General features: G+C 37.8%; 1 protein-coding gene and 1 pseudogene across 1 annotated transcript in view; one reads left to right on the forward strand and one right to left on the reverse strand.

The window, feature by feature from the left end:
• The window catches only part of GALK2 (galactokinase 2), a 142,328-nt gene that overhangs the window by 24,276 nt on the left and 104,321 nt on the right, over positions 1–13,731 (forward strand). The window lies entirely within an intron of this gene.
• Positions 7,036–7,108, reverse strand: LOC126021756 (uncharacterized; annotated as a pseudogene).

Consider the following 13,731-nt stretch of genomic DNA (forward strand, 5'->3'; position numbering starts at 1 on the left):
ATAATTTACATAAAGAAAAAAACTGTCCTTGAGGAAAAGAAGAAAGAGTGAGAGGAATTTGGGGGCATAATGATGGAGTTCTTTATAAATATTTACTTAGAAATGATATTTCTTAAGGTCAGGAAAGAGAACCGAAGAGCTTGAGGTGACTTTTTTTGTTGTTTTTTTGGGTCACACCCAGTAGCAGTCAGGGGTTATTCCTGGCTCTGTGCTCAGAAATTGCTCCTGGCAGGCTCCGGGGACCATATGGAATGCCGGGATTCGAACCACCATCTGTCCTGAATTGGCTGCTTGGAAGGCAAATGCCATACTGATGTGCTATCTCTCCAGCCCCGAGGTGACTCTTTTGAGGGTCGTTAGTATATTTGGTTTTTGAGATTAGAAGAACTTTCAGTAGTGGAGTGTAGGTGGAAATAAAAGGAAAACAAGGACAGAGATTTGACAAGCCTGTGTTTTTGAGGAATGGAAAGACTGAATTGTAGTTTAATAGGTAGAAGTAATCTAGAAAAGTGTGACAACAGTGAAGGAAGAGAGTATGCCGAGAAGTTAAACACAGATTGACAATTATTTCATGAGTGAGTTCAACATCAAAGAAGTTGAACAAAAGTTGGAAAGGAGTTGCTAAAGTTAGGAATATATTGAAGGGTCTATAAGTAATAAGAATGAGGAAAAGGTCAGTAGATTAAAAAAGTCAAGATATTCAGGAAAATGGAAACAATATGTTGTCTAAGGATGGGTAAGGCCAAAGAATTGATTTCTCTTTTAGTTGGAAAATTAATAAAATTTGATGTTTGCATTTTTCTGGCCTGGCAATATAAGCATCCTAAGGAAAGAAAGAAAATTAGACAACAACAACAAAAACCTTTGGAGTTAATTCTGACCAATTGTTTTCAGACAAAAATAGAAAGCAAACATACTTTATCACAACAATATGATATATATTCCTATATATATATAAAATATATATACCCTTGCTTTTTATTCATATATATGTATATATATATATATATATATATATATATATATATATATATATATACCCTTGCTTTTTTATGCTAGGTCCTCAAAATACAGTCTTACCTAACTAAGAAGGATATTTATCTTCACTTTCCTAGGCATTTCTGGAAAAAACAGATATTTATCAGGAACTGATAAATTTAACACAATCAACTATGTAGAAATGAATTGAGAATGATTTTAACTGAGCTGTTGCGGGACATGGGAAGACTGGATACACAAGTAACATATATATGTTATACATCTATACATATAGATGTAACACATACACATCCAATATTCCCTATTCATGATCAGGCAACAGTTGCTGCAAATGGAATATTTTGGTAGAAGTAGGAATTGTTAAGTCTATTAATGAGGCAAATGTTGCGTGTCTAAAACCAACAATGACTAGTCTCAGAAAGTGTAGAAATAAGAATTTATGAATCAAACAGGAACTGGCAGAAGAGGGTTTGATGTAATAAAGAATGTATGAAATAGGAGAGGTCAGAGACTTCTGATTTCAAAAAGTCAGATAGATATTGCTACTCTCCATTCCTTACTCATCTTTTCTCAAAACCATCCCCAAATAACAGGAAAAAATGAGAAAGGAGTCATGAGCTCTACCTCTGATAAGTTAAGGAGACATAAACAACCACAAGAAACAATGATGGATGTGGGTGGAAAGATATGACATGATTTAAGAGAATAGTAAAGGTCAGAACCAAGTGCTTAATGATGGGGGGTGTATATGGAAAGTAAACTGACTCACTGCTTTCTGGAAAGGCCCAGGGATTAGAGGCACCAATACCTTAGAGAGCAGTGACAGGGTGAGTAGAAATTTATTTGAAAGTCTTTATGAAAAACAGTTAGACCCTCAAAATACAGTCTTACCTAACTAAGAAGAATATTTATCTTCACTTTCCTAGGCATTTCTGGAAAAACATATTTATCAGGAACTGATCAATTTAACACATTTGACTATGTAGAAATGAATTGAGAATGATTTTAACAGAGCTGTTGCGGAACATGGGAAGACTGGATTCACAAATAACATTGAGAAAATGAGGAAATTAGTCAATCATTAAATACAGGGAAAGCAAAATTTGTACCAGAAAGGAGATAAATAATTCTCCATTAATAAATTCTCATTAATAAACAGTGTATATGGCTTTAACCAAAATTTTTAGTTTCAATTAGTTTAATTAGAAGGTGAGAGAAAGTTGTCAGGAGTTGAAATTGTTATTTATCAGAACAGGAAGATAAAGTTTAAACTGAAAAAAAAAAAAAAAAACAACAAGCAGGTAATGACATTTTTCTGAGGGTTTTTGATCATTTAAACAAGTGTTGAAATGGGAAGTATTTCCCTCTGGGCAAATTATTTTAAGGATGGAAACAAAGTAATGAGAGCTAGAGAATGCTTTTATTTTTTATTTTTTGAATGCTTTTATTATAGCCTTTTCTTTATTTTATATTTCTAGGCTGAAATTTAAAATAAAGTAAAAGATAGAAAGAAGAGATGAAAGGAATGAATTTCCATAGGGCCCCTCCTAGTACTTTGTGTCAAGATAAAGCCTTTTTTCTTTTCTAATATTTACTTGCTTTGAAATCTGCCTCATCTAATTCCACAAAGGGCCTATTTCTTTAGTCCTATGTCTCATTTCCATATGAAAATTTTCATACCTTGGCTGTAGGCAAGGCAGTGTATGATTTGAGTGACTGAAGTTGGAAGATCTGAAAGCTGAAGAAGGGATTCAGTGAGTCAAAGCCACAGACCGAGGAGACACAAACTGCCATACTCCAAATCAGAAGGAACTAAAGAGAAGCTTCCTTTTCAGTTTTAGGTAAATGAATCCAAGAAAATACAGCTATTTGCCCACTTAATCATAGGTAAAGCAGTTGTTCTTACATTTATGTGACTGACCAGAGTTCAACCCCCCACACTCTTTATGGTTCCCCCCGCCCCTACCAGGAGTGATCCAAGAACGCAGAGCCAGGAGTGAGTCCTGAGCATAGCCATGTCGCCCCAAAACTACTTTCCCCTCCTTAAAATGCACATAGTGGAATATTATGTCAATAGAACATCTATCTCATACAAGGTGTGAAAGGTTTTATATAGAAATGGGGAGTAGGGTTTAAGGAATGATTCCTTGATTAAGTTAACATGGAGAAGATTTCAAGGCTAATAACAATTTGAAGGGAAGAGAAGTCTGTGTTCTGACACAAAGTACAAGGAGGAGCCCTAGTTACATGGAGAAGATCTCAAAGCCAGTGATGAGTTCTAATGACAATTTGAAGGGAAGGGAAGTCTGTGTCCTGACACAAAGTACAGGGAGGAGCCCTCGGCATTTCAGGCAGAGTGAACCCCTAAGTGTATTCTAACAGTTCTCTGAGCCAGACTTATAAATATGTGTCAGCAAGGCCTCGATATTCTTCTACAGTCTCATGAAATTCCTTTTAAAAACTTACTAGACGATGGGGATATTTTCAAGTTGCTTAAATTCCTGAACAGATTTAGTTAACTTCAATTCAGAGGCAAATTAGTTCTATAGACATGAGTTGATACTCTTTTCAGAGGAGTCCTTTTGAAGTTAGAAATCCATACTATGCAAGGGACCTTTGAGTTCCATAGGAGAATCAATGGAATGTTCAAAAACTCTGTGCCAAGTTTGTCCAAGATTTCACTTTCCTGAGTTTATAAGGGCTGCTCCCTAGAGCAAGTTTAAGGTTATATTTTCCTTTGCATATAGCTATATTTATATTCAATATTTCTTGACCTTCAGAATGAGGCCCTGTGTTTAAAAAATGAAGACATGGTCTACATTATAAAATGAAAGAATCTCAGTGAGATACAACTTTAAGCTACAACTTCAGTGTTTTAATGGCAGTTTGCTAGATGGTATAAGAAAAATTAGAAAACAATTTGCACTGTCACTAATTATTAGGTTTATAATAGAAGTCCGTACAAGAACATGTTTTCAGTTTGCTTAGAATAACAAAAATCTCATCCATATAATGGTTAAGGAAAATAGTAGTTCAGCACATTTTAGCCAGATGTTGGCTATTAATAAACTGCAGCAGCATGGCCTTTAAGAAGATGGTAAATCCAGAATACAATCTTTAGAAACAATCTCTTAATTAAGTGTTGAACATGGACTGAAGCCATGTGCTCACTGGTACAAAAACCAGGATTTAGTGTTAGTGCTGGTAGCCCATGTTTGAAAATGTTTGAAACTTTGAAATAATATTGTTCCTACATAAATAGGAAACAATTTTCAGAGCTTTATCAGTAAAAAAGAAGAGCAACAATTCTTTACATTATGTGAAGGGTGTCTATTTCTATGATTACTGCCTATTCTCTTTAGGAGTCTCATGAGACAGAATCATTTTTCAAATGATTTTAAGCAATTTGGATTCAATTGGATAAAGTAACAGCTATATGAATGCAAATAAAAGTTTTTCTTTGTAGACTTGCTTAAGTCTTTTCCCCACTTTTTCTTTTTTCTTTTGCATTTTCTTTTCTTGACTAAATATGTATTTATGTTTAACATTAACCTAGGCAAACATGACCACCAATTAAGGGGAAGCAGGTGGAGGAAAATGGGCCACTGTTTCCACAATTACTGCAGGTTTGTGTGTATGCCTAATTGTATTTTGAACTTTTATTGTGATTCTTAGATCTTTATCATTATTGAGTCACAATGTTTTGAGACCTACTGTCTTCCACTTGCACCTAGCAATAAATATTTTAATTATTAGAACAATGCAGGCATTAGGAAGCATACTACATAGTTACCTTACCCACTACATTCATTGGATGCAATGAAAATAGCTTAAAGATAAATATATATAAGGATAAACAACTCTCTCTTATTAAATTCAGGGGTATTTCTCATTTATTTCTATGCATTTGGGTTTCATGGATTATGGCAATTATCTTAATCAAGAGCTACATGACTTTTTAGACTTATAGTTGATAGAAGAAAGAGGGAAAATGAAAGACTTTTGAGGTCTGTCCCCCTCTGTGACCAATTTGCTTTAACTTGTGTAAATCTCCATATGCCCTAGTTTATTCTTAAAATAAGCACAAGAATAGCTATTTCTGTAAATTAAGGGACAATTCAGTTCAGTTTTTTTCATATTGCCCCTGTTCTTTGACTTTCCTAATATATTTTGAAAACTTAGATGAAGAGCTGAGCAAAAAAAGTAGATAAAGTAGGATCTTTTAATTTTACTTTTTTTTTTTTTTCCTTTGCTGGGGCTTACTTGATGCTACTTACTTGGGCTTACTTGGGTTTACTCCTGGCTCTGTATTCAGGGTTCACTCCTGACCAGTGCTTGGGGGATCATTTGCAGTGCTGGGGATTGAACTGGTGTCTGCTTGATGCACAGCAAGTGCCTTAACCCCTATCCTATCTCAGGCCTTATGCATACAGAGGAGGAAAAGAAATAGTCCGGGAAGGGTTTTATTTGGGAAGGGGGCAAACCTGGAAGTGCTCAGGAGTTACTCCTAGCTCTGTGCTCAGATGTTGCTCCAGGTAGGCTTGAGAAACCATATGGGATGCTGGGGATTGAACCTGGGTTCATCCCAGGTCATCTGCATGCAAGGCAGATGCCTACCACTGTGTGCTAACAGTTCAGCTTGTCAGGGAAATTTTTATTGTATTAAAATATTTTTGTTTTGGGGCTGGAGAGATAGCATGGAGGTAGGGCATTTGCCTTGCATGCAGAGGGATGGTGGTTCAAATCCTGGCATCCCATATGGTCCCCCATGCCTGCCAGGAGCGATTTCTGAGCATAGAGCTAGGATTAACCCCTAAGTGCTGCTGGTGTGACCCAAAAACACCAAAAACATTTTTTTGTTGTTTTGTTTTTGTTTTTTAAGTCCCTCAGGGGACTCTATATGGTTCCAGGGACCCAGTCGAATCTCTTGCATGCAAGGCAAGTGCCCTACCCACTGGACTATTTCCCTGCTCACAGGGAAGTTTCTAATATCAGTGTAAAGTTTTTCATTGTTCTTGTTTTAGACCCCACACCTGGATGCTGGAGACACAGTCCTTTGAGGTATCTCCACTGCCCCTTAAAGTCTTACTGGAATTTGGGAAACAGTTAGGGGACAAAACTGTATTGTGTAAAGAAAGTCTGTGAAAGGACCATTTAAGGCACACATTGCTGTTTTTTTAATTAAATTTATTTTTGTTTGGCCTTCATATATATTTTTGTTCTGTTCTTAGGTCATACCCAGCTGTGCTGAGGGTATAGTCTAAGGTTTTTTCCTCTAGATCAATACTGGTGATCTTGGAGGGTGACATGAGTTGCTGGGAATTAAACCAAGGCCAATATTATGTAAGCCTTTGTACTATCACTGGAATAAGACAGACCCTCAGATCAGTGGAATAGGATTGAGTACTCGGAGAATGTTCCCCAGACATACAGTCACCTAATTTTTGATAAAGGAGCAAGAAATCCTAAATGGAGCAATGAAAGCCTCTTCAATAAGTGGTGTTGGCACAACTGATTAGTCACTTGCAAAAAAGCGAACTTAGAACCAGACTCAGGGGTTACTCCTGGCCCTACACTCAGAAATTGCTCCTGGCAGGCTTGGGGGAACCACATGGGCTTCTGGGATTCAAATCACCGTCCTGCATGCCAGGCAGGTTGTTTATAATAATTTCTTTCACAGGTAAAGTTGTTAATGATTGAGTTATAGTCATACAATGTACAACCTTCATAAGCGTACATTTCCTGCCACTAATGTCCTCGGTTTCTTCTACCCCTCCCTGATGCCCTCTCCCCTTCCTGTCTCTGGGGCATATATTTTTCTTCTCTCTCTTTATCTCTCTTTCTTTTTTTTTTCCTTTCAGACACTTTGATTTGCATTATAGTACACATTTCCTGCCACCAGTGTCCCATTTCCTTCCCATCCACCCTCCCTGACCTGCCTCTTTAGTAAGTATTTTACTTCTCTCTCTCTCTCTCTCTCTCTCTCTCTCTCTCTCTCTCTCTCTCTCTCTCTCTCTCCCTCCCTCCCCTTTTCTCTCCTTGTGCAGGGGCCATGCTAATTTTCTCTGTATCGTTCCAATTTTAGAATATATGCTGCTGAAGCGAGCACTCTCTCTCTCTCTCTCTCTCTCTCTCTCTCTCTCTCTCTCTCCCTCCCTCCCTCCACTGTGGTTTGCACTACTGTTAATGAAGAGGTACCATACATCTCACTTTATAGCACTCAGTTCTTGTCCGTAGTGATCAATTTCAACTATTGTAGTTCCTCTCTATTCTTAACTATACTCTCTGCTCTACCATGGACTGGCCCTCCTGATCAGAAGTGACCTTTGAGTACTGAACTAGAGAGGCAAAGGACTAAGTTAATGGAGATAATTAACTTGATTGTGAAAGACCCAATGTCATTAAGATGTGACTTTTTCCCAAACTGCTCTACAGTTTCAATTCAATACTGTTCATAATCTCAGCAAGTTACTTCGAAACTTTTAATAAAGTCTAAAGTTAAATAGAGGGAGGAAAGAGTTCTAGAAAGCAAGGACCGTGGTTCGATCCCCCAGCATCCCATATGGTCCCCCCAAGCCAGGGGCAACTTCTGAGCACTTAGCCAGGAGTAACCCCTGAGCGTCAAATGGGTGTGGCCCGAAAAAAAAATCCCCATGTCCATTCATGTATAAGCAAATTTCATGCCTTCATTTTCCTAATAACTGCATAGTATTCCATTGTGTAGATGTACCACAGTTTCTTTATAGCCACTCATTTGTTGTTGGACACCTGGGTTGTTTCCAGATTCTGGCTATTGTAAATAGTGCTGCGATGAACATAGGCCACTAAAGTAATTCTTACAGTATTTTTCAAGTTGAGTGGTGGCATTACCCCAACTTTAATTCTCTCTTTCAGTATTGTTGGCTATTTTTAGTCATTTGTCTCATGGATTTTAGAATATCTTAGTCGTCTTTTTTTAGGATTGTTTTTTGTCTTAATTTATCTTCAACATTATTTATATAAAAGTTTGAGAGTATTTTGGCAGTGTTATTCATCACTGATGGACATAAACATTTTTCTAGTTGAAGTAATATTGGTTTACAAGATTGTAAATTTTTGTATGTTTTAGGATTACACCAACTGAAGTACCAGTATTTATTTGATCATTGCTTTCTAGAACTCTTTCCTCCCTCTATTTAACTTTAGACTTTATTAAAAGTTTCAAAGTAACTTGCTGAGATTATGAATAGTATTGAATTGAAACTGTAGAGCAGTTTGGGAAAAAGTCACATCTAATGACATTGGGTCTTTCACAATCAAGTTAATTATCTCCATTAACTTAGTCCTTTGCCTCTCTAGTTCAGTACTCAAAGGTCACTTCTGGCTCTGTTTCAAGTACTATGCTGTACTGGGGCTCAAAACTGGGTCTCCTGCAAAGATTTGCTTCAGTCTTTAGAGCTGTCTCTCTAATTCTGGTTTGCTATTTACATAGTGTACCTAGCTTGTTATATATGTCTTAATTATTTCATTTTTTGAGGTACTTGTTCATTCTAGCAATTAATAGAAAGATATTAATGAAAAACCTTATTAGGAAATAAGTTAAACAGAAAACAAATTGTGTCTACTGGAAAGTGAATGACTTTTGCATATTAATTTTCATATTTTGTATCCTGTATACTTGTTATAAATACTCATTTGTTCCATGAGTCTTTTGGGTTATTATTGATTCTTTTGGATTATTTACATAGATAATCATATTTATCTGTGAATAGAAACAGCTCTATCCCTTTTTTTCTGGGATAAAATTTACCTTTTGCTAATTAGAGCTTCTAGTATAGAGATGCATATTGAAAATATAAAATGGTATATTGAAAGGCAGTGGTAAGAGAGAACATTCTTATTCCTGATCATTTTATTTTTTAAAATTCATTGACAGGGGCTGGAGAGATAGCATGGAGGTAAGGCATTTGCCTCTCATCCAGAAGGTTGGTGGTTCAAATCCCAACATCCCATATGGTCCTCTGTGCCTGCCAGGGGCGATTTCTGAGCATAGAGCCAGGAGTAACCCCTGAGCGCTGCCAGGTGTGACCCAAAAAGAAAAAAAAAAAAAGTAAAAAAATAAAAAAAATTAAAATTTATTGACAAATTATTCTCTAGGAAGAGGATATTTTGTTAGTGAGTATATAGCAGCATTGCATGAGAGTGCCTATATCTTTAGTAACAACTTTACTAACCCTCTCAAAATTTCATCTGATAGATAGATGCTGTCCTGGTCATATATTCACTATTATTTACCTTAAACTTCCTTTCCAGGGGGCCAGAGAGATAGCACAGTAGAGTGTTTGTCTTGCTCACGGCCAACGGGGATGAACCCAGGTTTGATTCCTGGCATCCCATATTGTCCCCCAAGCTTGCCAGGAGCGATTTCTGAGCAGAGCCAGGAGTAACCTCTGAGCACTGCCGGATGTGCCTCTCCTCAAAAACAAAACAAAACAAAAGGACCCAAAAACCTTTCTATTTCTTTAAATGACACTTTTTAAAAAAAACCTTTATTGTATGTTCTCTCTGCTTGTTAAAGTGTTTCTAAATCTTATTACTCCACAAGAATTCTTATAGTAAGAATTAAATATAGGGGCCGGCAAGGTGGTGCTAGAGGTAAGGTGTCTGCCTTGCAAGCGCTAGCCAAGGAAGGACCGTGGTTCCATCCCCTGGCGTCCTACATGGTCCCCCCAAGCCAGGGGCAATTTCTGAGCGCTTAGCCAGGAGTAACCCCTGAGCATCAAACGGGTGTGGCCAAAAAAACAAAAAAAGGAATTAAATATAATTAATATATTATGTTTATAATCCACTCTTTTTCAAACCAATTGTTCTTTTTTTTTGGCCACACTCAGCGATGCTCAGGGGTTACTCCTGGCTCTTTGCTCTGGAATCACTCTTGTCACTGCTGGCAGTGCTTGGGAGACCACATTGTATGCCTGAGATTGAATCTGTATTGGCCATGTGCAAGGCAAGCAGCTTATTTGTTCTACTATTTCTCTGGTCCCCACTTCAATTTTCTGTTCAACTCCTTTAATTATTCTAATGCAAAAATAATCACAAATCATTTTAAGTAAATATCTATTTTATTTTATTTTTTTGGGGGGAGGAGGGTTATTGGGCCACACCTGGCGATGCTCAGGGGTTACTGCTGGCTCTGTGCTCAGAAATAGCTCCTGGCAGGTTCAGGGGATCATATGGGATGGCAGTATTGAACTGGGTTCCGTCCCAGGTAAGCTGCATGCAAGGCAAATGCCCTAATGCTGTGCTATTGCTCTGGCTCCTTAAGTAAATATATAGAAGGGTTTATTAAATATACATTCAATTATATATTTCTTGAATGGAAAGTAGCTAATTTAATTTTGTAATGAAGTTCTTGGGGATAAAAATATCTTAGGTTTTCTCAATAATCAAGGTTTCTGTTACATGAAATGTACCTCTGGTTGAACACATACATGACCCTGCACCCATAAGAGTTTACTCAGAGGAACTAACACTGTGACTTGATTTGTACTGTAAATAGGAATATTTTCCAAATAGCGTGTGCAGTAAGATATGTGCTTTTGAATCATGAAGAATGCAACTTAGCATCTGTTTAACACTTGGGGAATTTTAAGGAACTTTACAGTGATTCATATGTCAAGCCACTTAACTCTGTAAAATAACTAATAAACTGCCAGCTTCTTAGATCAGAGTCCTCCCTCTTAGAGACTCCTTGGACTCAACTCCAGGATTATTTACTTGGCACTCATATTATAGAAAGAAGATATGGCATTTTTTGCTTTTAGGACATGTCAGTTAAGCCCCCACTACTCTTCAGATCTAAAATATTAAAGAACAATAAGCACCAGACTTGAGAAGGCAGGTCAGCAGTTTGGAGCCTATGCTTAGCCTACATGGGACTATGGGTTTGATCCCTGGCATTTCAAAGTCTCTTAAGCACTGCTAGGTGGCACTGGTGACTCTCAGCCCAGCTGAGGGGCCTCCATTTCCCAAAAATTCCACAAAGAAAAACTTATGACAACAGCTACAACACAAAAAATTTCTTGGAGAGCACTGTCATTTTATAGGATGAGGTATCAGTCATTGAGAGTGAAACTTAAAATCTTGAAAGATATATAAATCTATTAAAAGTAAAAGAAATAAAGTCTTGCAATAGGAAATAACCTTAGTTGTTTTTTTCACTGAACAGAGACAAAGCTGTACCTTCTTTTTTTTTTTTTTTTTTTTTGGTTTTTGGGTCACCTGGCAGCACTCAGGGGTCACTCCTGGCTCCACACTCAGAAATCGCTTCTGGCAGGCTCGGGGGACCATATGGGATGCCGGGGTTTGAACCACCATCCTTCTGCATGCAAAGCAAACACTTTACCTCCATGCTATCTCTCTGGCCCCAAGACTGTACTTTCTTGTGAGCATTTTTATAATGCTTGGCATAAAAGAAACAATTGAGTAGATTAGAGAATTATCATCAACTATATTTGGATGAGAAAGGTATCAAATCAAATCTCTCTCCAAAGATAGTTCTAGGAGAAGGCATTTATTTTTATTATGGGAATGTGAACTTTAAAAACAGACTGAATAAATTTTCTTATTTTGTGTCTTAAAGGATCATCTCTACCTTTTGATTTTGGCTTTCTCATGAGGTAAAAAAGCAGATTCTTCTTGCACTAAGATTCTCTCTTCTAAGATATAAACTTTTTCTTAAAGGCTGTCATTTTTTTGTTTGTTTTGGGGTCATGCCCGGCGGCACTAAGGAGTTACTCCTGACTCTGTGCTCAGAAATAGCACCTGGCAGGCTTGGGGGAACCATATGGGATGCTGGGATTCAAACCGGGGTCCATCCTGTGTTGGCCACATGCAAGGCAAATGCTTTACTGCTGTGCTATCTCTCCAGCCCCAAGGCTATCATTTTTTAAAAAAGATTTGTCTAAACTCATATTTATATGGCATCTAAATACTTGAATGGTTTTTAACAATTATATATTTAAGTCACAAGAAGATAATTATCACAAAGTCAATAACAGCAACGAAAACAAAAACCTCTGGAAAGTAATATCCAAGTGTTAAAAATATTGAAACACTACATTTAGGTCATTGTTGGAGTAGAATGGTAAAACAATTATTTTGATACTGCCAATTGACAGTTTCATTTTCAGACTAAATATCTGAAATTTCCTGATTTTTTCTTAGGAAAATTTTCAGTGACTTAGCCTAATATAATTGGTTATCAGAAATATACTGGATAAATTAAATTTTATCACCTTAGTGCCCACTAGATGGAGATACTGGAGTAAGCAAGCACTTGAATTGACAATCTAGCTTTTTTTTTTCTTTTCTTTTTTGTGGGGCTGGGGCCAGGAGGCAAGGGTGTTTGGGCCACATGGGAGAATGCTGAGGGATTACTCCTGGCTCTTCACTTAGGAATCACTCCTGGGGGGTGTTGGGAGGCCATGTTTGATGCCAGGGACCAAACCCAAATTGGCTATATGCCAGGCAAGCACCTTACCTGCTGTACTTATTATTCTGGCTCACAATATAGCTTTTTTACTTCTAATTAGTATATTTAGTTTTAACAGGGGAATGGTATGGTAACATTGTGCTTCTATCACACAAACATTTAAACTCTCATAAACTACTGTTATCACAATAATAATAAATTAAAAGAAATAAAAAGGAAAAAAGAAGAGAACACCACCATCACTATCACCACCACCAATAAAAACAAAATCTGGAATTGAAATATGGCTTCTCCTGGCTCCAAGGAGAGTCAGCCACCCTATAAATCATTGTAAAGCATTTTCAAGCTGCCCTGCATATTTCTTATTTATTCTTATTCAACCTAATTTGCAAGTAACTAGACTTCTTGAAGTGTTTGTGCTCAGTATACTACCTTTGAAAAATCCAAAAACTCATGAGAAAGAGTATAGTGAGGAGAAGGAAAGAAACTGAGTGGGAGAGGAGAAACAGAAATATGAAAGGATGGGGGCCAAGGGCCAAGCGGCCTCAGGTACATTGGTAGTGTTAAAAAGGTGGGGGGGCAAAGAGATAGCATGGAGGTAAGGTATTTGCCTTTCATGCAGAAGGTGGGTGGTTCGAATCCCGGGGGACCATATGCCAGGAGCGATTTCTGAGCATAGAGCCAGTGTTGTATATGTAAACATTTTTATAGGATTATTATGTTACTGACCCTACCCTGATCAGTGATTGTGCCCTAACCTAGGGTGTGACCTGACATTCTGCTCCCACCCCGGGTGGTACCTAATTCTGCTCCCACCATTGGGTGGTATCTGATCCCACCATTGAGTGGTACCTGATTCTGGGACATAAAAGTAAGGGTCTGTGGAAGGTAAGGGGCTTTTTTTCCTAGGGCCTATTCTTAGGCCTTTTGGCTTCGGCCTCTTCAGGGAATAAAGAGCTGTTTTCTTCGAAAGCCTGACTGCCTGTTGGCTTTCTTCCCGCCGCATTCACCTCAGAACCGCCGGCTGAACAGGGTAACAGACGTGTGGTCCGAGCTGGAGGAGAAAGGCCTCATCCTCCATCCCTCCATCAGTCAACCTCATCAGGGGCTGATTTGCAACAAGCCAGGAGTAACCCCTGAGGGCTGCCCGGTGTGACCCAAAAACCAAAACCAAAACCAAAACCAAAACCAAAAACACCAACAACACCATAAAAAGAACTAAATATCCAAGCCAAAGGTAACAACAATGGAATTAAGAG

The sequence above is a fragment of the Suncus etruscus genome, chromosome 10 (assembly GCF_024139225.1).
Source record: "Suncus etruscus isolate mSunEtr1 chromosome 10, mSunEtr1.pri.cur, whole genome shotgun sequence".
Classification (NCBI taxonomy): domain Eukaryota; kingdom Metazoa; phylum Chordata; class Mammalia; order Eulipotyphla; family Soricidae; genus Suncus; species Suncus etruscus.